General features: G+C 39.4%; 1 protein-coding gene across 1 annotated transcript in view; it reads right to left on the reverse strand.

The window, feature by feature from the left end:
- lingo1a (leucine rich repeat and Ig domain containing 1a) overlaps positions 1-22055 on the reverse strand; it is a 138626-nt gene extending 116571 nt beyond the window's left edge. The window contains exon 1 of the mRNA XM_031316682.2: positions 21684-22055. The gene's annotated coding sequence lies outside the window, so the exon portion shown is untranslated. The remainder of the gene's footprint in view (positions 1-21683) is intronic.
- Between the last annotated feature and the right edge of the window lie 1510 nt (positions 22056-23565).

Genomic DNA, 23565 nt, shown 5'->3' on the forward strand with positions numbered 1-23565 from the left:
GACTGACTTAAAAGTGCTTTAGTCTTTGTATTTATCATAGAAGAAATTGACACCTCAAATTTATGAATTGACTTATAAATCAGCAGCATGACTGTCCATTAGCTTTCATCTTCCCACAAAAACTCACAATGACCTTTGTATTTGAAAGAAGATATGTGAATTGTCAAATCCGTGACTTTGTGCCACCACGCCACAATAATTCAACTGCCTTCGCCTCGGACCTTCTTCTGCTAGGAAGTCATAAGGCAAGGACAGGGAACAACGACCTTTCTGTGGCTCTGAGAAAAACCACCATTCACACAGTTGTATTTGCATAACTATCCCTACCTGCACATAATTAGTCAAATAACCTTGAGTCAGCCATTGAATGAGTTGTAGCTAATTAACTGTGCAGTTTGTAAGACGGTGCCAGTGGAATGCTCATGGCGCAGAAATACGTCCACAGATTTTAGAGCTATAAAACTCCTCATTGGGTACTTGAAGCAGTACATTTATGATGTTACAATTACATGTGCAGAGCAATAGCCTATGGTGACGTTTACCATCTTTGTCAGTGTAGGGAGATGGAGATGTAATTCAAGAATATAAAAAGGCATGAGGTCATACATCATCCGTTTTAACAGAAAAGCACAAGTGAAACAAGAAGAAACCAAATAAATGCAGATCAATTATAATTGTGTGACACACAGGCAGAGAAGTAGGGGAGAAAACTGTTTGGACTGACATCAAACAAGGACCAAGGCTTCAGGGAAGGCATTGCCAACTAAATGTGTTATTTGGTTCTTATATCATGTTTTGTTCAACTTTTTTTTCAAAGCCATTTTTCAAAAGTAATGTCAAATGGTGAATGTGTTTAATGTGTTGCTTTTCAACAGTATTTTTAATCAGATATTATGAAGGAAGCAATCAAAATGGTGGACCCTGATTTGCAGGTAATACCGTGCCAGCAGCTCCTGATTGAAATGAAGGAAACCTGCTGAGTGTAAACATTCTGGAGAGAAATGACAAAGCAATTACTGCGTATCTAGCTGATTGGAGAGGTTAGACGGGTTGTTTAGTGAAGGACACCAATCAATTTCAAGCCCAAATGGAAAGCGACTACAAAATGGGTAACTTTTTAAAACTGACTACAAATATTGTACAAACTCTTTCAAAATGTCACACACTGACTCGATGGAATACTGTGGAACTTTTAACAATGTTGTTTTTGATTGGGGCCTCCGTCTCTCTATCAATATGGTGTTCACAACAGGCTGCTATTAACATACCATTTATAAGACATAACATCACAAAAAAAAACTGGCAGTTAACAATACCATGTGTTAGACAGCTTTATTGAATACTCAATTCTGATTGGTACTACAGCATTCTACGGTTTGTTATTTCTAATTATTACACGGCTTGGTTGAATACTTGATTCTGATTCCATTGCTAAGTATAACAGACCGTTGCCATGGATGGAGTTCTGATTATAGACTCTGGCGGAGCATTTTTGAATCAATAAAATCGTTTTTAAATCAATATTTGTTCTTATGCTGAGCTCGTACCGCTGACCAGCAGATCACAAAGGAAGAGAGAGGGTGGAGAACAGCTAACAGGTTCGCTAACAGAACTAATGGCAACAGTGGAAACAGAGCATTAGTTAGCTCCAAGGTTAGCTTAGGTTAAATTCTGTAGATCAGTTTCAAGTGAATACAATCTTCTCTGCGTTGTCACCCTGCTCCAGCCACGCAGGAACGCATTTTGATCGGGGGGGGGGCTGCCTTAATGTGACCAGCTTATAGGGCCATGGTGACCAGACGTCCCCGTTTTTGGTGGCCTGCGTTAACACAAAGCATTGCTATTTTGAATAAATCAAATCAGAAAAAGAAAAAAACCTGGGTAACAGAGTTGACGTCTCAATCGCGTCATGCTCTTTTTTTTATACAGTCTATGTGATTGCCCCACAGACAAACATACATCACTGTTGCGTTTAATTGTAGGAATTATTCTTTGTGCTGCTCTGCAGGGTTTGGTACAATTGTAGGCCTACTTTAGAGCAGCTTTTATAAACATCTTTGTCTTTCCTGTCTACATATGGTTTTACATTAGTCAGTAAGTTTTTAGGCTAAGGCGTAAGGTTTAATCATTTAATCCGAAAAAAATAGTTAGGCTAGTACCCAATTTTACCAGTATGTCAGTTTATTGCAGCACAACAACAATTACAATGGTCAATTTACATTAAATTGGAATTGTCTCCCTGTTTTATTTAATAGTTAAGAGCATCGGATAGGCCTATTTTATTGTTATTGGGCGCTAAACTCAAAATGCCCCCGGTTTTCATTTGAGAAATGGTCACCTTATTATATAGGCTACTGTACGTGCATGCGCATAAACCCTCCCCAAAATGTGCAGTTTATTTATGATTTAATAACATGGATAAACGCTGGCTCCTTACCGTCTTCTTCCTCTGAAAGCTAACAGCTGTGGCTTTCCGATGCTATCCTGTCCCCGGGGAGATCGTAGCCAGTACAAAATATTTCAGACTTCTATCCAGTCTGGAATTTCTGCTTCTTTTCGGGGACTTGTGTAGAATAAATCCATACTCTTAGATCAATAATTGAAAGTCTTGTTGTCCATATTTTATCCATTATCGACCATCCATTAACGTTTACTGTCATTAGCTTTGTTGCTAAAAACAAACAAACACGTATTACCATTCCCGTCAGAGTCTAACCAACTCAGAGGTTTGATTACATCTGTGTGAGGCGGGTCAGTGCGTATACTTTACTTCTCATCAAATACAGTTGGAAAACGCATAGGTGACTGACCCAAATGCTCTCTGGCTCATTGTAAACAGGGACTCCTTTGTTTAAAAGTTTAAGGTTATTACCAAGTGAAAGCTGCATTATCCCTTACACCCCTCTAAGTGACTACATACCCATATTTAACCAGCCAATTCTATCATACAGATGTGCCGCCATCTTTTAGAAGGTACATGAAACAAAACTACAGACATAACTGCCATATATGGCAAATAATATAAACGTGTACTGTAACCAGACAGCCAAGCAATTATCAAGCCAAGTGTGACTCACACTGCCACAGCTGCTAAAGTGATGAAAGTCCAGGGGTTGTTGCTACAGTGCAGCTTTGTTAGTGCACATGTCAAAGAGAGTATTTATGTAACGTATTTATGATTAAAATATTCTAATTAATTTTGCCCCACAACATTCACGTAAGGATGGCCATTTCAGTTGCAACTTCAGCCGCAGGCAACAGTAAAGCTTCCATTAAAAATGCAATGCCAGGAAGAATAGACTTAACTTCCTGTGAATGAACATGGTCAATACAGTGTTATTACTTGCTGTTAAGTTCTACATTGACACAGGCCTACAACTTATACCAAACATTTATCAGATTTCCAAAGTAATCATCCAGCAGTCAGTATTGTTATCAAGTAACTGGGGTTTGACAGAAAAAAGATGCAGTCATTCATTCATTCATTCTGCCATGCATGCATGGATACATGAATAATAGGTATGTGCAGAGTTCCTTAAATGTCTGTATTTAGACTTGGATTACCAACACACATATACATGCTCAAGGCTTTCAATTAAGTTTGCAGGCAATTCAGGCTGCATCTAACCTTTTCCCCTTAAGTTTATTTAATATCAAAGAATGACACAAATTAGTAAGACCTCTTGAACTCTGGGCTTTGATTGATTATTAACCATCCATTCAGCACATTTTCTTATCCTTTCAAAGTCATGAGCCTTTGGTCAAGGTATAGATCAAAATGTATCTGATATACAGTATGCACGCTGTGTAATCACTTGCTACAGCATGAGGGGTGGACTTCACTATAAACAAACCAACAGTACAGCCATGAATTCCAATGAGATCTTCTCAACGACATAATCTCATACACACCTAATAAGAATTTAGCATGCACCCACTAACTCACCTGTGAGCATATGATATCAAGGGGAAATACTGGAAAGCGTTTGTCACACTGGCAATACATTAATACTCAGATAGGGGTTACTGATAAGCATTCACTGCATAAAAAAAAATAAATCAATTCTACCTAGGTAGCGCTAGTTCTGCTCCTAAATAGCCGTCTGCACTATCGGAGATGAGCATAGTAGGAATACATAAATAAATAAGCAGCAAGCACTATGAAACCTGCCGCGGGTGCAGGGTGAGTGAAACCAAAGCACACAGAGGCTGACTGTTGGTCATAGTGGTGGTGAAAAGCAGCATCACTCATCACACACTCTGGAGTGAGCAGCAGGAGTAGCAAGTGGTAGTCTCTTCCAGTCAATATAGCCTGCATCCCATTAGTCCAACACTCCTTTCCTCTCATTATCAACTGTATCAATAACCCAAAGGCAAAAAAAATACATTTAAAAAACACATTTGAACATATTTACAGACAGTCTTGACAGCTTTGTGAGGCTGTACTTAGGCAAGCGGTGCGTACAGTTAAGCATTTACATCAGCATGCTAACATGCTCAGATGACAATATTAGAATGCTGATACTTAGCAGGTTTAATGTTTTGTTCACCATCTTAGCTAATTTTTGAATTAGCATAAAGTACTTTTGAGGCTGATGGGAATGTTGTTAGTTTTGCAGGTATTTGATGATAAACTGGACAATTTAAAATGTTGACTCAATGATGGAACTAGAAGAAAAGTCAGGGGGTCACCAAAATAACAAAGATTCATCCTCTTAGGACCATGGATACCTGTGCCTAATTTCATGGCAATCCATCCCATATTTGTTAAGATATTTCAGTCAGTACCAAAGTTGTAGACCGACCTGCCAATGTGAGTCTGGCTGAAAATATCAGAATCAGCCTTTTAAAAACATTTCAAGTATGGTGTGTATGACGTAAACTCCACTTTATATATCTTTAAATCCCCCAGATCCCCTTAATGACCTGAAGTATCCTCACTGGTAGCTCTAGCTTTGATTTTAACATTTGTAATCATTTTTGCTAAACTATTTTAAATTTTAAACTGATATTTTCTTTTATATTTCACAGTTTTTCTGTCCTAACATTAAGCACATTTGGTCGACCGGGATGCAGCTGTTTGATGAGACTAATATTGCTTTTGTCAGACTGTCAGAGGTACCCATTCTTTCAACTCTTTTATTGCTTGTAAAACGACTCCCTTCTAGCCAATGACTAGCATGCATCTGTGCCACCATCAATAAAAACAGCTTTGGCTTGTGTTTTAAGCAGCTGTTAACAACTCCTGCAAAACTGGGACAGCAGGTAAATTGATATTGTGAACCATTTCCAGATCAAAGACGAAAGGAGATATTGAGGAACTAACAGTACCACCGAAGACAGATACATTTAGGGATACTGCAGAAGCAGTAAGATCATGGGTGCGTTCATGCAGTCTGCTGTGCAAGATGACTGAAAACTCGGGTTGGGCATGATGTCTGCCTTTAACATGCTGTGAAGATATTTTTGTCTTTTTTGTGTTCCTAGCTGGTTACATGGAGCAGACAAACAGTGATTTTTTTGGATACAAATGTGTGATCTAATTGGAGAGACGCAGCTGCAAAAGACTCACTGTGAATCAACTTTTTTAATTCATGAGACACTAACGGAGTGAGTGTTCTCTGCCACACACCAGCAGAGCTTCATAACTTTACCTAATTACACATGTGAAGAGCACTATCAACATCTAAAAACATCCTAAACTCATCTCAAGTTTAGTCGGTGCTCACAGCTATTTTAGTCCCATCATGTATTACCAGGTAACAGATTGTTTAGTGCTACTTCAAGCTGCGAGTAATGCAGGCAAGAGCAGCAACTGCCATTTCAGTCTTATGTCCCATCAACAAGTGCAAATAAACACAAAAGCAAAACAGCTTTCAGAGAAGATGTTGAGTCAAAGACATTGTCCAGATTGTTGCAGATTGTAATAACCTCAGTTAGCGTAAATTACATTTGAATGTCAACCACAAATCTGAAAATTCCAGCTAATGTCAAAGCAGTGACAATGTATCAACAAATATGTCAGACAAATACTGTGCAAATGTAATCTAATATATTAGCCACAAATGTCATATTTACAAAAATGTATTGCCAAGACAAGTTATTTCTAGGCAGTATTTCTGAGCGTTGATGTCAGAAAACAAATGAAAACTAAAAAAGGAAAAACTCTGGCACACAGTGCTCCAGGGAACTTCAACACGTTTTCTCTACTGGAAGGGCACCCTAGAGGGTACTTCATCACTCACGTTTTCTCCATTTAAGGGCACCGTATAGGGAACTTTATCATGTTTTATCTGGCAGGGGGCATCCAAGCGAGCACTCAAGCAGCCATTTTCAAACATGGGGGCACCAAGAGGGTGTACTGGCTTAAGAGCGGCCCTGACAGCCCTAACTGTTACTGTAATGATTTACATCTAAAAGCAGATCAAACGTCAATTTAATTAAAAGCCTTGTAAAATGAATCCTACATAAATAAGTTACATTAAAAGAAATATCTAATTAAGTGTCTGAGATTTCACAGGAACTTAATATTCTGTGTTTAATTAAATTGAGAGTGGCTAAGTAACTGGTAAACTAATTTCAGACTGAATCATGAAGTATTTTAATTCTACTTAAAGATGTGTTCATACAAACTCTTACTAAAGAAACCAGTAAGATGACAGAATCCTTTAGGAACTATTTTTGAATGGGATGCAAGTATCACTTAGCAATTAGCAGTAGCAACCCACAGAGCAACCTTCAAAAAGTTTTTCAAATGTAGTAAAGCTTTGTTCTGTTAAACAATACGCATCTTTTGTTTTGTCACAGATATGGCAAAAATCAGTGAAAATGATCAGGATGAGTAAGATGTCAGTTTGAGAAAGGTACTGAAAAGAAAATCCTCTTCAGCAAGGGAGTGTACACTGAGAAAGGGAAACACTGGTGATGTGCTAAACTGGTTCCCCATGGTAGAGGATGGTCCATCTGTTGGAAGCACCAATAAGATGAGATGAAACTTTTATGATTTGTGCCTGGAAATTGGGCCACTGCAGCTGCAAAACAGAAGCTGGATACAGCGAGGGAAAACAGTGTAAATAAGAATGTAGAGGGTTATACTGACAAATGTAGAATGTGATAGGATAGCACTTTATTGAATCCCATGGGGACATCTGGTCATGAACAACTTCAACACAACATTTTAGCTTAAAAGAGTTGAGTATCTATAACAAATGAGGCCAATCTGTTTCAAGCAACTAATAACTCACACATGCACTGCAACCCTGAAATCACCTAGACATTAGAGGAACTGTATGTAAAAACGCAAATGTCCGAATCAGTTGGTAGTAGTAGTATCAATTCTCTAGGTATCGATTCTTCCACTCCCCTCCTTCAATTAAAGCTAAAGCATGGAAATCACCAAAATCAGGGTATTGGTAATTCAACCGACAGAGACAAAACTGTACTCTAATTTATAATAACATTGATAGAAAAATATAAATATATTTAGAAAATGATAATGTAAAGACAACAATATGAACAAGTACATGTGGAATAAAGGAATTCCATTTTTTTATCAAGGAGGCTGCATTGAACCTATAAAATGTCATTTCAAGTGAAGCTGTAAATACAAAGAGGCCGCTAGAGTGTGTATGTGTGTGTTGCCAGCTCTCTATCTTATCAGAAACTCCAGATGGAAGTACAATATGTATGGGAAGATGACAGTGTATGAAGCACGTGTGTGTTAGTGTCTTTTCACCTTATGATAACCAGACTTTATTTTCAGACAGAAGTAGCTACTGTACATAGAGATCAAAGTATTCAGATGCATGCATCAATTTCATTAACACATCAGATTCATATATTCTTGGAAAAAAGAAAGATGTAGCCACATTTTTCAGCTATAGACCTATGTGTTTGGCTTTACCAGCCTGTAATATGTGCATCATTGTTTTAGGTTTCTAGGAATCACAATTACTATCACATTACTATTACTTTACTATCTTTATTGTACCACCTAAAATAAGACCCATGGTCATTCTCTGGCATTATTTAGGAATGTTTGTCATGCCTTGTGTATTTGTACTTGTTTATTATTTGTATCCTTTATAATAAAGCCATGGAACACAAGCCAGTGTGCTCAGTGGAAATGTGACAAAGATGAATGTATTAGCCTGGCCTAGAAGAAGTCATGAGGTAGCAGGAACTGACAACACAGAAAAAAAATTATACTCAGGAGGAATCTTTGGAAATACATTTCCAACTAATCTATGGCTGCGACCTGAAAACAGTATTGTACAGTAGTACATACCTGGTTTTTGAAGATAGTATAACCATTTAAAGAATCTGAGATAATCCCTTTTATAGATTCTTGTCGATAACTGCAGAAGTTATTTTAAACAAAGTCCAGAAGCAGCTAAGTCAATGTAGATTGGGCATGAAAGATCCATTATCCACACTGAAGCATTTTTCCACACTTCACATAGTTCCATGCCAATCACTTAAAGGTAACATCCACAATCATATAAACACTGCAGCATCACCACTTTTTAAAGTGACACAAGCTACCACATCAAGAGACAAAATTTGACTCCTTCCATTCTTCCTGTTCTTCTGTCTACACCTTGAAGGTTTGGTCCACTGTCTGCTCATGTAATGTAACAATTTTTCCACACATTATGTCTTGCCCCAACATTCACTTTGAAAAGTGAAAGTACAGTACGAATTTAGTGACGCAAGATACTCTTCAAATGTAGCTTCAAGTTGTCTTTAAAGGCTTGGATTGCCATTGATACCTTAGTTGTAAGTATTCACCTCCATTACTGTAAGACACTTTGGATAAAAGTGACCAAACAAAATGGATAATTTTATGAATGTTTTATGATACTGTTGAAATTATAAAAGGTTACACTTTTTCTTTCGCACTCTCCCCCACACGCACACACACACCAATCCATGGCAGTGTCTTCCTATACAGTGAGAGTCAGATTAGGAGCAAAGAGAGGGCACTTCGATTACAGCAGTAAAATGACCTGCTTCACACAAAGTTCACCTCATTTCGGTTGCAAATTAAATGTCGGCTTTGGTTTATAGAGCTGAGAAGGTAGCCTCACAGAATACCAATATGCTGTGTCCATTCCTCTACATCACCTTTGTCCCCTATAGGGTTGTTTAATGAAATCAATTTAACAGTGATTTTGCTTTATATATATATATATTCATTTCAATCAAACACAGTGTGCTCATAAAGAAATAACACTAGAAGAGTTGAACAATTTGAATGCTCATAGTGGGAATACACAATGCCATCTCATCAGCTTCAATTAGACTGCAGCCTCAATCATATTACCAATACATCATCATCATTAGTAGCTTGACCTCCAGTGTAATCACAGCATGCTGTATGCCATTTAAGCAAGGTGGTGGCTGCTTCTTTCCAAAGCACATTACAGTGTGGGTGAGTGCATGTTTTAATCAACAGTAGTCCCTGGGGGATTTAAGTCCCTAAACGTGACAATGTAACTATGGAAGTATTATGCTCTTCTCAGTGAACAGCACAATATCACAATCATCAAAAGACTCCACTGAGGCATTGCCTTTCCCCATTAAAGCCCATTACCTGTGTTCTTTTCAAATTCTTCTAAGATCCATAATGCTTTCCTGAACCCCAAGAAGCTCCGCTTGGTATAATACTTTCTCAAACCCCTTCACAGACAGATCACGAGCTCTGCAGTGCCACTTAGCCCTCTGCTCTGAGGGTCTTTTCCAATTTGGCTTAAGTGTGGAAAGCTCACCTGAGCCTGGCCCACTTTGGGTCGTTATAGCTAAAGACTGCAGCTACAGGGAGCCTTCTCCTGCCTGAACCTCTTCCATCATAATCTTCTTTCTTAACTCCTGACAGCCTTTAATCCCTGCTGGAGCAAGTGATGAGTAGCAACACAGCGATAATGTAATGCTATGTAGATCACTTGTCCCAGGTGGTGATGATACTCATTCACAAACACATGCTACCAACATGTGCCATTAAGCACAACCACACATGCCTATATTCATAAGCAGGCACAGCATACGCCATTACAAATAAAGCTGTGCATTACCTGGATATAAAAAAGGAATTTCAAAATAACAGTTTGCATGTATACATATACAAGTATAAGAGGAAATTGTATTAAATGATAGAAGCAGTCAATACATACACATATACAGTATGCATTGCATGCAAACAATATTTTTGATGAAATAGCCTACTTTAAGTTGATGCTCACCAACTACAAACTGCATGCACATAGCCTGATTTTAGGTTAGTGAGTACCAACTACAGACTGCATAAACTATCAGGCAAATATCTCCAGAGCCACCACCAAAGGAAGAAAAAAAACTCAGTTGTGAAATCTCAGCCAGAGAGGAGGATATGACAGACTAGCCTAGACCGTCTGTCATAAAATGTCTCTTGCAGTCTCCCGTAAGATGTCTGGTATGAAAAAATATTATCAATGAATAAGGTGAATAAGGTACATCTGATGTATACTACTGAAACATCTCCAACGCATGAGTATCATACAGTTAAAACCCAAATTGCTGAAAAAGACAGAGACAGACAAGCCTGATCGCTACGAGGTAAGGATTGACAAACTGAAAAAAAAAGGTTAAGGTTCAAAGATCTGCACACTGGACACAATTGTTTTTATTTCACCACAGGTAATTAGCCTTATGCTCAGGTTACTGCTCTGCGGTGCTGTGATTGAAATTAAATAGCATCAACTAAGTCCATGTAACTATAACATTGATAAAGCATTAAGCTGTCCTGTCCCAATACGTGCAACTAAACTAATAAGACAGTGAGGGAGATGTTAAACATGCACTTCTTTGCACACCCACACTGTCCTGAAAAGAGTTCTGACCTTTCCAAAACCATGTTGGTACCTGGTAATGGAAGAACAAGAAACCGCTTTGACAAACGATTTGAAAGACCAACCACAGTAGAAACATTTATCTTGAGTTCAATTGACAGTTACAATTCCTACAAATGACTTGCATTTAAAACATCGTATAAGCACATTGGAGGGAGGTAAACCTGATTTATAGAGTGCGTCAGTAAAAGACATGATGTGATGTATTCCTTTAGTCAGCAATATAACGTGACCATTTCACGAACTGCCGTGAGACCGGGTTGGAACTGAACATACAGGAAGCCTAATTTGCAGACAACAGATATCATAACTAGGTTGCCCAAACTTTTGTAGCCAGTCCAACGTCCCAACATTTAGGTGCCAACATTCTCACAACCTCAGCAATCAGAGACGTTTCATGTCATCATATCAATTTGAGTATGGTATATTCTTAAATTCTACGTTCAGAAGTATGGGGGAGATCACAAGCAACATTTTACAAAAGCTGTTAATATACCTGTCCCTTAATCAGTAAAACAATCAGTCTCAAATCTCTGAGGACACTGTCTGCATATCAAGTGATCCCACATCCTCAAATCCAGTGTTGATGAACTAGATGCACTACAAAACACAAAATGCATAGGATGTATAATGTATTCTGAATCTGTTTTGTGTGTAATTTCTGGAAGAACATTTTAACATATTTTACACAGTCACAGTGTCCACTGGCCTGCTCCAGTATAATTGTATGCAAAAAGGATGATAAATTTAGCTGAATAATCAGCAGGATTCAGCAAATGAAGCAATTGAAAAGCACAAGCCCAAAGCCCCTGTTGTTTTTTTGACACTTAAAAGTGCCCTCTTAGAATGTGCACATTAGCATGTATTAGCATTAAGGATTTGTGTTTATTTATTTGAACCTGGACGGTATTTGCCATGTACAAAAAGGCAAAAATAATTTCAGATGGGAAAGATGCAAGGCACTGACTAGAACACTAATGATGACAGAGACCTGGTTAGGAAAAGACTAGGAAAGAAAAACCCTGGACTGCCTGAAATCTGTTAAAATGCACATACAGTAACACTTATTCAGGCCAGCTATTGGCCCGATGGCATTTGTTATGCTGCGTTTGCATTTTTTTGCTGAATATTAGCTTAAGTTCAGTTGCGGATGGAATGTGTTTCTGTGTGGGTGGTCAGGTCATTTCAAAACCATTCAGATCAACCATGTCTGCCTTTTCAACTTCTGTTTCAATGAACTCAGGGATGCTTTGATTATTTTTTCATATCAGGAAAAATATCTTAGAGATATTACCTATTTTCATAATAAAATATCTGCAGAGCTTTATGCTTGTTGGAGTATATGATGATCAGGCCTTGTTTTCTTTCTCTTTTTACATTGAGTACAATACTACAAGCCCAGCTGCTTACTAACAAGCTAATACACGTGCTCGTTTGACTGTGAAAGTGAAAACACACATCCATCCTGTTACATACAACAATCACACTCTTATGTGTCATTTTAAAAGCCATCCAATTAACCATGTAATTTCCTTTGGCTCTCGTTGGACTGACTGTGCTGAACAAGTGATGCTGATTCTGATTTTCTACATCTCATTGTATAACTACTGCCAATTTTGATCGTGCCCTGGCCTTGACGTGTAATATCAGTTAAAAAAGTAAAGTTAAACATGTATTGTCTTTATATTGTATAGATGCCAGTAACCTCCTTTTACCCCTGCTGCATAGATCCAAAAATAGAGCTCTGGGTGCATCATCCATGATAATTAGAACTATTGGCAGCTTGCTTGAGCCTGTGTTTTCACTCTCAAATGACGCTGATCATAGTGGAGACTTCAGTACAGTCAGGACTGGGAAAGGATCCAGGAGCGATGTTCGTGAAAGAGGCACCTCTCACCCAGCTGTGCTTATGCAATAGACTAGCTCTTTTGAGCCTGAAATGAATCTAAAACAAATAAATACTATTTCCATGGTTTAATTATATCTTGTTTTAACATGTTTCCAAGCAAGCTGTGAGTCTTACAGCTTTTGAAATATTAGTCACAAAGCAGGATTTGTGAGGAGTGTGTGTTCCAGGGCTTCAGATTAACACACACACAAGAGGCCAAGGGAGAGGTCTCAACTAAATGTATTATTATTTTTAATTTACCTCCAACTGTGAGCGTGTGTGTTTGTGCTTGGGTGGAGGGGGTCGGGCCACTTTCAAGATTGAAAAGTGATGTCAACCAGCCAAAAATGCAATATTTTTTATTAATACCCGTTTGTAAGTCATTACCATGCTGACTCACTTTCACCATTTTCAAAGGCTCTGCACACATGAATCCTGCATACAGATGGTCTCAGTTTTCTTCACACATTGAGGCCCACAATAGTCTAAAATAGATAACCTGCGGCGACTGTGAAAAACATCCTGAACCACATATTGATACGTGATCAAGTGGCACATTGTATTCCCTAGCAGGTGTAAAAATCCCCGGCATTCACAAGCACCTCATAGATCGTGCAAAAACAGGTCTGAGAAATTGCCTGTCATGTTTTGTCCCACGCGTTTTGAATATTTCAAATTCATGGTGGGCTAAGTCGACCATCACAGTGGTTAGTATTGGACAAAGCTCTTTCAGTATAAAATGTGCAACAGATCAGGAAGTTAGCCCCAGTACAGTAAAATGTTTGTTGTTTGCTGTTTTTAGAGACCCAGAGCAAAATACAGACTCACTATAAATACCAATCAGCCCTTCTATAAACATTTGGCTGCAACTTTACATGTTGAAGCCCACACAACCTCTTTACTCACATCCGGTGGAGAAAAAAACCAGGAGCATCTGGATGAACATTTGGGATTTCTCCAATCTGACCTCCCCCTCAATGTCAGTAGGCGGCTCGCTATGTGTGCCAGCAATCAAAGAGAATCTATTGATTTAAACCCAGAAGTATTGTTTGTCCTTTCATTCGACTGTCAGTAATGGACTGGCACTAACAATTTCGACAAAACTAATAGGTGGGAGTGGGACCAAATGCCAAAGATTTTGTAAATTGAGATCAAAGGGTGATTTGACACAGTAAGGCTTACTCCTTGGGATTAGGCAGAAAATAAATGTATATAATTCTGAGTTGTATCAGAATTATATACATTTTATGTCCTCAGTATAATTTGTACTTTGTACTCAGTATATTTCTGAGTTGAGCTGTACACAATTCAGGGTTTCTTTTCAGGTGTCTCACTTCTCATTGCATACGTACTGTACATTACACCCTCCTCAGTAGCACTTTCAGTTGGAAGCAGTTTCACTTGGCTGTAGTTGAGTGCCAAAAACCATTGCGGAAGGAAGAAAGCTGATGCTCCCTTTCCCAGCACGGCTCTTATGAACACAAGCAGTGTGTCTCCATTTTGGAGGTGTAAAAACCAGTACAGGAAGTAAGGACGTAGATTATTCACATGCATCAGAGTGCATTTTCAAGACATGCTCTCCACATTATAAGCAATAAAACCAGCACTGTGTTGTGTCACAGTAATTACAGTAGGCAGATCATTTTTTAAACAGAGGCCAGGCTCCATTGAGGGGAGATTAAATTAGATTATGCAGAATTACCTGTAGATTAGACCTACTCATCATGCCACATTTGAAAAAAACAGGCTTGTCCACGTTGTAGTTCTCAGATTGTTCCATACAAATCAAAAGCTTACACATTGTGAGGAGCATTTTCTTTTGCCTGTGTACGCTTTTCCAACAAACTGACAAGTACATTGTACATCCAAAAATATAAAAGAGTGGATGGATGGGTCAGCAAAGTGTATGACATTTTGTCCATTTCTAATGTATAGGATCATATCAAGCATCATAAAAGAAAAAAAAACAAACATCTGGATTAGTAAATTTGTTTAGCTAAATCAGTAATAAAATGAAATGTCTTACTATATAAATAATGCAGGACCCATGTTGGCCAATCAGTAATTAATACATCCCCTTGTAACTGTAGCACTTCTCTTGGGCCACTCATAGTAATTCTGAAAATGCTGCAGTGCAATGGCAAAAGCCTGCATTTCCCTAAACTTCCCTCCAACATGTCACATGGATAACCCAACAGACAATCTAGTAGTAGTCTAGCCACTGGTTTATTTTAAGAGTATGAATGAACAGATAAACTAATGAATGCAGATTTATAACCATTTGCCCTCTTTCATCATGAAGAAGAACAAAAGTCTGAATAACATTTGCTCTTTGAAAGAATTTCTATAGAGACATGTATGAAAGTATGAGAGGCAATTGAAAACTAGGGCATACAGAGGAGGCATTTGATATGATTATAAAACAACAGAATGCACAAAAAAGGTCAGGAATCCTTTCCTGACACAAAAACATCTAAGAATCATTACTTTGTTGGCCTAGCATCCAAATACAGAAGATAAAAGCAGTTCCTGAATTATTTATACAATTTCCAATTCATACCATTTAGATTCCCTCAGCCGGCCGGAGAAAACGAGGCAGGGGAAGTGAACAAATATTGCTCTCTCATCTTACATGAACAACTGCTGAGTAATGTCCTTAACCCCCAACTGCTGCAGACTACAGCTGCATATAATAAATAAAATCCCAAATGTGAGGGCATGAGAATGTATGAGTGTGGAGCTGTTTTTGGGTGTTTCTGTATTTTCGACTTCACTTTGACCCACTCAATGTGTTTTCATTTCATCAAAGTACATTCATAGAACGTTTTGGTCACCTACAAATGTCTTGTTCAGCGTTCTGCAAACCAAGTTAACTAGCTACAGTTAGCGTTAGCTGGTAACTTAAAGCGTAACTCTCGCCAAAATGCAAACTAGGGTCTTTTTGTGAATGTACCCGCGTCAAACTTTCGTTTAAAAGCATATTTAGGACGGAATCGCCACTTTTAAAATTTACTGTACCGTTTTTCGGTCAAATGGCCTTTTGAATGGGAGTGCTATGGGCACTTTTATGCTAGCCTCAAAATAGCTATTTTTAAAACACTAAGAAGGCTCGACACAACATGAAACTTTGCTCGAAGTATCAACAGGGGCTCTACACCTTAACGAAAGCATTGACAAAATTGTTTGTGTACCCAGAGTTTACTAAAAAGAGAGGTTTTGAACAACTCACCATAGGTCTTGTTGTTTCCGGCCGCAGCCATTTTATCAGTCAAAAACAATCAATTTCCGAATGCAACGTAACAGGGAGGAGAGTAAAGATGGAAAGCTCCTAAAGCTTAGTTCCATATAAATGCACGGATTATTTCTTCTTTGGTCGTTATTGAAAAACAATATTGACCGTAGCTGAAAAAGGAGCCTCATATGAAATCCGTTCATTCGCATTCGGATAGCGAGTCGTTTTGACTGCCGAGGTGGTAGCGGCCAGAAACAACAAGACCTACGATGAGTTTTTCAAAACTTTTTTAGTAAACTCTGGGTACACAAACAATGTTGTCAATGCTTTCGTTAAGGTGTAGAGCCCCTGGTGATACTTCGAGCAAAGTTTCATGTTGTGTTCTTAGTGTTTTAAAAATAGCTATTTTGAGGCTAGCATAAAAGTCCCTGTAGCACTCCCGTTCAAAAGGCCATTTGACCGAAAAACGAAAATACGGTAAATCTTAAAAGTGGCAATTCCGTCCTAAATATGCTTTTAAACGAAAGTTTGACTCGGGTACATTTACAAAAAGACCCTAGGTTGCATTTTGGCGACAGTTATGCTTTAAGGGACAGTTTGCCAATTTTCTGTGGACTGCCATACATGCGGCTGAATGGCCGCTGGTTAATTTGAAATCTCCAGTGCATGTCTTGCTTTAGAAGGGTTTAAAATGGGCAACTTTCTCTCTTTAGCGATTAGATAGCGCCATTGCAAACATAAACAACACGGCTTGGCTGCATCATCCTCCCTAGCTCCACCCTCTCGTCCAAATATTGTCACGTCCAGTTTAAAAAAATCCTCTTCAAAGCACACTCGCTGAATCCTTTTGTCGGCAACCAAAGAGAGGAATGTCTGCATCACATACGTATATGCACAGGGTAGTGCACAGCGTAGTGTATGGCGTAATTTTGCAGGCTGACATTTAAAAAAAATCTGGGTTGATTGAATACAAAAATTGCGGTTGCTATTCACAGTAGTTTGGCCATGTAATTTTTGTCCAGTGTCCAGCTATTGATTCTATCTGACCAAGCAGTGGTCTGCATACTTTCTAGTATGAGCTTAGATCACTTGGAACCTCAACTGAAGTGGTACCAAAAAAAGTACCAGGTACCATCCAGAACATTTATCAAAGGAAAACCAAAAAAGAGTCAAGTTGAGCTGTACCATGCAGTGGAAAAACAGCATTAGACAAGCTTTTTATGTGAAGTGTTGTGTTAGAAAGAGAGGAGCTGATTCAACTGTAACTAAACCGGACATTTTTGAGGCAGTAGTTAGAGGTGGTGTTGCACTGTTAGAGGAAGCACGGAGTCAGTGTACCAGCCAAAGAAGTGTTTTTCTGCCTTTATTAACGATGTAGCGCAAGATAGCACCATCAATAAAGGAATGTATACGTGTCTCTCATCCGTTCCGTTGTTAGGATATGTGCAATGCTTTTGAAATGTCAGTAAATTTTGCCGATGTACCCGTATCTCTAACATTAGAGCTAGCCTTAGCTAACTTTGCATGTTGTTAGCCTAGCCATCCAGTCGCAAAGCAGACACTCTCTCGTATGTGGTGGCTGCTCTGTGCGCTTGATAAATAGTCCTATACACGCAGGTGCCATTCTTTGCCTCTCCCTATGTTTTGTTTCACACTCAGCTGCCTGTACATCTCTGGGTTGTTGACTACAAAGACTAATATCTGCACGTGTGAAATAATATAATTTGCTCGCATGTTTTATCACGCTGATACGGAGATATGACATAAACCTGACGCCATAGCCATTATGCAGGGGTGTATTAAATCTTGTTTAATTGAATTTACTTTTAACCATCATAGAGAGAGTTATTTCATTTTACATTTAGGGATGAATAGGTTTGTATAGTGTTTAGACTGGGTATTAGTAAAAGGATCAAAACAGCTCTGAAAATATATTTTCACATTGGCTATTTGTTAAATTGTGTCTAGGAATAGACTACAGTGGAATGAGTAGCTCATATTCACAAAACCTAACAATGCTAGCCCACCACTACGGACACCATTAGCTGTGAATTGCTGTGACAAATTTGCCAACTTCATTTCATGCATCATGGTAAATCATGAAATCACATTGGTAATAACCATCATTCGCTATAACGGCCTTGAGAATAATTGCCTTGGAGGTTGAGAAAAAATGAGTTGTTAACTTCTCATTTGGCGATGGGCAGTGTCAGTGGTTCCTCACTGTGGGTGGAGGAGCATTCATGGGCACTGTGAGTCATTCTCAGATGCAAGTCACCCACTGCATGGTATGCTTTTACTGCAGCCGAGTAGGGTAAAAATGACTCCTGCTGGCCACAGTTATGTACATTCTGTGTGTATGTGTGTGTGTGTGTGTGTGTGTGTGTGTGTGTGTGTGTGTGTGTGTGTGTGTGTGTGTGTGTGTGTGAGAGGGAGACTGAGAGTAAAAGATGGAGACATCAATTAATAATTAACAAATAAACCAATCAATTAGCAGAATACCTGGGAGATCAGCTCTAGATTTAACAGTGATATACGTGGAATATCTTCTTGATTCCATCTTTGATTCTTACTAAAATCCTCATGAAAGCTTCACTAAACAAGATCATATACATGTTGTTTATTCAAAACCCTTAAATCCAAACTGGTATTGCATTAAGCATTTTCAGCTTGGCCCGCATGGGACTGTTTTTTTAATCCCGCTCTTGCCTGCTCCCAGTGGATTTCTGACCATTACCTTACCAGCTTGTGTGTTGGGTCCCGCCCGCACCGCAAACATAAGATTGATTGTCAATTGATTGGCCATTGATTTTGTGTCTTCTCCCCTCCTGCGGGGAAACTAGTTATTTTACTGTGTAGTATTAATAAATATGCATATCTGTCGGTAATGAGTATCGAAATTAAGTTCTAGTGCATCATTACATTCAAGTGCAAAGTTATTCTATTGCAATACAAGGGCAAAGTGACATTGTATTCATTTATTCATTTAACTTATTTTAGAACGTGTTGTTGGCTGTGGTTTGCTTTGCTCAGGTTGTTTTAGTTTGTTTAATTTCCCTGTCTTTTAACGCACTCTAACAGATTTCATGTTAAAGTCCCTGTTGATTGTATCCCTCCAACACAACACAACAATCCCTCAGGTCGCCGTAGGAGAAAGGGGCGGGGCGCAGTGCCCAGAAAGAAGTGAGAAAGAGTGAGAAGAGGAGTCTTAATAAAGTGTTTGGCTGGTGTTTAACTGGATGCACTGTGTGTGTTGCTGATTTTCTTATGCAACCTAGCTAGGCGAACCTAACAGTCGGTTACAGCACTGATCAGGGGCAGCGGCCCTAAATCCCGGGACCCGCGGCCTACTTTTGGACCACCCGCTCCCAGCTGCAGCCCCTGTTAAAACTGCCTGCTCCTGCGAGATTTGTGTTGGGTCCCGCGGGATCCTAATTAGGTTTGGGCATCATTTGGATTTTAACAATTCTGATTCCAATTCCGATTCTTCCTTTCGCGTCCGGTTCTTATCGATTCTCGATTCCGATTCTTTGAGGGGTGGAGTTGAAACGGGTCAAATTTCCATAAGAGGAAAGTTTTATTTTGATTCAATGGTGGTGTCCAGTTTTATAGGGCTTTCTCAATGTAAAATAAAGCCACACTAAAGCGCTGCTTACTGTGCTCCAAGGCTGCAACACAACAAGCACCTGGCCGCTTCAGAAACCAAAACTTGAGCATATTAAATTGGGAAGCGATGATCTGATTTGAAACCAAATCCTCTAAACGATTCCAAACGATTCCAATAAAGAAACGATTCGCTGGAATCGTAATTTTTTAAACGATTCCAAGTAGGAATCTGTTCTCGATGCCCAATCCTAATCCTAATCCCAATGCAGTCCTCCACTTGTCTGTAGAAACTAATACCTATGTGACACAGTAATAAGACAAAACCTCCCAATACACTGCATTAAATCCAATCTGCTAGAATGTATGTTTCACAATTACCATTGTAAATGTACCAAAAGCTCTGCAATACAAACATGAACCACTGTGGCTGCACCTGCATTTCAATATGCAACAGAGCATCAGCCGACCCTGCCTAAGTGCTGGAAAGGAAGTATAAATGAATTAGAAGGAAAAGGTCTACTCAAGGTGGGGTATTTTGATTTATCTTTTATTATTGTTCCGTCCTCCAGTGTTATCATGGTTTTCTTCTCTGAAATGGGAAATGTGATAAATATTGATGTCTTTTACAGGAAATGCAGCCAGGCATGTGTGAGAAGCAGGCCATGGCCTATCTATCACATTTTCCTTCGGAGAGCATGAATGTGTCTGTAAACTGACCCCCTACCAAAAGCCTGAGCCTCACAAGAGGTTTGTCAGCAAAACACATTCTCCTTCTCTGTCCCTTTTGTCCTCCTGTCTCTGTCTTCCTGTCAATTTTTGCATTGGGATAACTTCTCTTCTTTGCTATCTAACAGCTTCACCCTTTACTAGCATCACTCTCCTATTCTCTTCATTGCTTTCAGTACCAGTTCCAATCCCCCACCCCCTCTCTTGCATTCCAACATCTATCACCCTCTTCCCTGTAACAATCTCTCTTTACTCTCCTCCCTGAAGAGTTCATAGAGACAAGAGAGAGAGATGAGCAGAAAATTAATAACAAGACAGCAGTAAAGATAAAAGGAAAGAAGCTCATACAGCATGCAGAGGGGACCAAAATAGCAACATCAACTTTACTTCACGCTTCCAACTGACAAATAGAAAATGTATATATATATATATATATATATATATATATATATATATATATATTCCCGAGTAAGTCAGTAAGAAAGTCAGCCATCTCAAATCAGTGTCTGATGATCTCTTGACAAGTGAGAGCTGTTGTCAAAAAGGCCCCATCAGGTAATCAGGCAAATCAACATGGCGGGAAGCTGCAATTTCTCACTCCCCACTTTAGCTGAGGAGGTCTATAAAAGAATATATGTAGGTATAGGTACAGGTGTAGGTAGACAAGCATCCAAAGAAGGAATATAAGTTCCTCCTTGTCGCATCACACCTACATAAGAAGACCAAACATACACACACACACACACACACACACACACACACACACGTTCTGTAAACGCAAATTCACACATTGTCGTGCGCCTCCAATGCTGTGAACAGAAGGCAGCACACACACACATGTAAATATGCATGTTTAACCCAGCCATTCCTATTGCTACCACCTACAGAATGAGAATTTACCTCCTTATTATGACAAAGTACCCTCCTGTCAGCATTCACAAATGGTTAAATGCATACTATCACTGTCAGGTAGACCATGCAAAGTTGTCTCTAAGGGATGGGAGCTGAAAATAACAGCAGATCAATAGCAAGTACCAAGTGGAGCATTTTTCCCTCCAGCCTCTGAGAGCATGAGCAACACTGCTGGTGTCGGCACACATTTCTGTTCCCTGCTTCTGTCCCTACACTCTCTCACACTCCCCAGCCAGCCCATCCTCATTTTCTCCTTCTCTCCATGTCCCAAATAGCTTGCTCTGCTTCATTTAACTGCTCCCCTATCCCATAATGTGTACTGCTTGCACCTGTCAATATGTTATGAGAAGCAAATCAGGTAGGAAGTACAAGAAAATGAGACAGATATACAGAAAGAGAGGGAGAAAATGAGACAGAAGAGAGATATCCTTACCAGAGCTGTAACGAAGGGAATCCAGAAATTGCTTGCTTCATTCCACGCTGGCTACTTATTAAATCCAAGATACTGGGGAAAGGATTGAAGATTCCTTCGAGATGCTGCCCCGAGAGTAGGGAAAATGAGATACTTTAATAGGAGGATTTAAGAGTGTTGTTAAAAAAATTGGTAAATATGCATAAGGAGAAGGATCTGAAATCCAATCCAGAGCACTTCATGAGTCCTTTCCGTCAGCAGCGAAGCCACACGTGTATACACACTGACACATGTGGTTCACACGGCAAGCCACACACATTCATACACACATAGGGAGGGGTTGTATCCTCTGTTAGTCTCAGCTAGGCTGAAAGATTGAGGGAGAATGAAGGAGGGATGGAGATAGAGGGAAAGAGAGACACATCGGAAGGGAGGGGATCTGGAGAAGGGCAAGGTGGAGGGAGGAGCCGCAGTATGTGATGAGAGATTGAGAGAGGGGAGGGAGGAGGAAGAGGGGAGGAGAGAGTCTCTCAGTCCTCGTTTCTACCTCAATTTGAACTGCAGTGTGATCTGCACAAACGTAACAGTGGGAGGTAATGAAATTATGTTTTTCCATTACTCCATCTGAAAAGACTGCGGGTGGTGTTAAACAGCTAAATACAGGGATTAAAGCGAACAACACGGAAGCCATTACAATCAGATCTGTTTGTGTATCCAAACGCTGAGTGATGCCCCTTCCTCATGCACAATGCCAAACAGATAAATAAGATGGGAAGATGGCTGATAAAGATGAGAAAAGGGAGGAGGTTAATGAACTGGGCGGAAATCCAAGATCTAAACACACCCTGGTTAGGACAGTAAATCAACTTGGTGCATATCAACTAACTTTGACAAACAACTCTCACAGCACCTCATCTAACTGTAGCAACTGTCAGCTCTCATCAGAATCTCCCTGTTATCACATTTACACAGATACAAACTTGCTAGTCATGACATGACATGGAAATATTTGGAAATCACAACAAAAACAGCAAAGGATTTTACTGCGCACCCTATGACTGGCTCAGAAATGTGTTTTACCATGAGTAAACCAAGTATTATCTATATCCAAGCAAATGTGCAAAGTCAAAGGCAACAGTCATTTTTTGTTTTCTTTAAAGGTCCCATGGCATGAAAAATGTCACTTTATGAGGTTTTTTAACATTAATATGAGTTCCCCTAGCCTGCCTATGGTCCCCCAGTGGCTAGTAATGGTGATAGGTGTAAACCAAGCCCTGCTCCGCCCTTTGAGAAAATGAAAGCTCAGATGGGCCAATCTGGAATCTTCCCTATATGTCGTCATAAGGGGAAAGGGTACCTCCCCTTTCTCTGCTTTGCCCATGTCTTTGCCCGCCAATGAGAAAATGAGCTGACTGTGCGTTCATGGACATCAGAAAAACGTTTTTCCGAGTGAAAACGTCATCATTCACGTCACTTCCTGTGGGAATCAGAGGTGGGAAACTCGGGCCAGATTTTGCTATCCGAGTTTCCCAATTGGTGACGCGTTGTTGACAACTGACGTTTGATGTAGGTGAATTTGGTTCAATGAACATTTTTCAATGACAATAAACTTATTGTGGACAAACGCCACTGCTGAGAAACATACACAGACATAACTTGTTTCAAATTATTCATAAATAGGCCTATGTATAAAAAAAACAACACCTTATCCATGTCCTTTCTTGTTCATTGTCCTGCAGATAACACAAACACCTGATGATGTGCTGTTTGTATGCACACATAAGAAAACAGCAGCAAATTATTGTGGCCTCTATGTTTTCACACACCTGATGATCTAGGCTATGCCCAACAGTTGTTGGCAGTCATACAACAAGTTGTTATGCCAAACGCCAATATAACAGAA

This window comes from Sander lucioperca, chromosome 7, assembly GCF_008315115.2.
Source record: "Sander lucioperca isolate FBNREF2018 chromosome 7, SLUC_FBN_1.2, whole genome shotgun sequence".
Lineage (NCBI taxonomy): Eukaryota > Metazoa > Chordata > Actinopteri > Perciformes > Percidae > Sander > Sander lucioperca.